Here is a 2,374-nt window from a genome sequence, read left to right as displayed (position 1 = left end):
ATAAATAAATAAATAAAATTTTAAAAACATGCAGAAGAGAAGCTTAATGATATTATTATCCTATAACAGAGGCAGTTAAGTTTAACATCACTGTCTGTCTGAATAGCACATACCATAGACATACAAATTTTAAATTTTCTACATGTTTTTCAAACATAGAGTAAGACATATCATAATCAAATAGTTTCTTCCTCAATAATACACTTCTTTCTCAGTCCTTGTACTTCCTCAAAGTAAGATTCTGGCATGCAGCCATATAACTCCTTGGAGCTTCACAAATGGCAATGAATAAGCCACCTTAGAGGAATGTTTTGTTTTTCACACTGAATGTAAATTTTAATTATAAAACAAGTATACAACCAAAACATTTTAAAATTATCTGACAACTCATCACATCATTGTAAGAGATAAATCTGACCTTAAGTTTAATTTATGAAAAACTTAAATTGAACAGGTTGTTCACATGAGAATTAAAACATGTTTAAAAAAGAACCTGGGAACAAAACCAACTCAAAATAACTGCCTATAAAACCAACATAAAGCCCTGAAGCTGAGTGAGCAAGAGTGGCCTATTCACCAGTGCTTTTCTCTTCACTGAGAAGTATGAGGGTAATCTTTGGGAGAGCCCCAGAACAGCACAGAGGGGAGCAACAAAGACCAACAGTGATGGCTTTACAGGATTAGAGATTACACAAAAGCCCGACACGCAATTACAGTCCTTGATTCACTTGATCACCACACATGAAAGACTTAAAGGAACTCTATAAAAATACAGTTTGCCTGTTTCTGGCTGTTATTAATGGCAAAGTAGTGAGAAAATGGTTTTGAAATAAGAGTGTGTTGCTTTTTTATAACCATGCCTGTAGCATATCTTCTGCCATGGATTGTGTTGAATATTAAGAGTGAGACGGCTTGTGGTGTGTTTGCATAATACATTTATGTCATCCACAGAGTTTTTCAGTTAATTCCAGCTCAAGTGTAAGTGTTTCAATTTCATCAGACTCCTAATCCCTGCAGTAGAGGCTTGGGATTATTACTATCTCCCTTTTACGATATCCCATTAGCTCTTTGGAGATGGGCCATTCTTTTCCACTCACTAAGACTAAACTAAGACCACTAAGATTAAAAAACACTCCAAGGAGAGATCCTTCTCAGCATGGGATCATCTCTGCCCCTTGAGTCATCCCAGGGTTCTCTGTTGCCTGCCGAGTCATGACATTCTGCGTCTGCTGCCGACCTTGAATGTTCTGTCACCCCTCACGTCATTGTGTACCCCAGTGAATAGTGACTAGCTTGGAGCATCTTCGTCTCCACCTCAGACCCCTTTATGCATTACTAAATTTGTCTCTATATTTTGCTCATACAGGTGACTGGGCATCTTGGCCAGATCCCCAGTACTTGGCTTCTGAACGTGACATTCTAATTAGGCCTGACAGGGAGGATCCACTCGAGTGGAAAGATGGTGTGAAGGATTCCACAGGGCAGATTTAGGGTCCTCCAAGTAGAAAGTAGAAGGTAAAGGCCCTGGAAATTTTTCTGTAGTTGGAAAAATGGGACAGAAGAAGTCTAAAGAACAGTAGAATTATGTCCAGCTCTTACATAAGCTGCTCAAACAAGTGAGAACTCCAGTTAGTACTGGCATCTTAACTAAAATGGCATGCGAAATTATGAAATTAAGTCCTTTGTTTCTATAGGAGGAAAACATAGATTTAGAGACCGGAGTAGGATTAGTGGGCATTTAAAAAGAGCTCATGGTAGGGGTGAAAAAGTGTCATAAGACACATTCTCCTGTTGGGTATTAGTAAAATCTATTTTAGAACCCTTAAGCCCCACTGTCTAAAATACCAGTGCTAGAGCAAATAGGGGAGGATGGGAATAGAAATGCAAAATCAGGTGGAAAGGAGAACTGAAGATTGCAACAAAAAGAGCCATACGTGGAAAGGTAAAATCAATACATGGGAAAGGAAAATCTCCAGGTGCTCCCCCTGTAATAGAGGAGAACTAATGGTAGATATGGCAGATGGGGAAATTCTAGGGTCTGTACCTTCAGGCTATGAAGAGCAGGGCCACCTCGAGCCTCACAGGTCTAGTTACCAGGGAGCAGCCTGCATGTCTAGTTATTAGGCAGCGGTCTGAGACGCAGCCAAGCAGAGAGAAATTCTTGGGCCCTGCTGATTTCCAGTGACCTATAAACATGACCCACATAATCAGAATCAGCTGCCTGGCAGAACATTAAGCTTTTTACTTTACGCTGTCACAGTAATTTTTAGAAGGGTGTAATGAGCAGTGGAGCTCAAGAGCCATTAACCTTGGGGATTTTAGCTTTTGCTTTCGAGACTCATCACTTAATGCCTAATGATGTGAGATATCTTGC

Source organism: Octodon degus, unplaced genomic scaffold (genome assembly GCF_000260255.1).
Source record: "Octodon degus isolate 3935 unplaced genomic scaffold, OctDeg1.0 scaffold00007, whole genome shotgun sequence".
Classification (NCBI taxonomy): Eukaryota; Metazoa; Chordata; class Mammalia; order Rodentia; family Octodontidae; genus Octodon; species Octodon degus.
Note: the sequence above shows the minus strand (reverse complement) of the source record.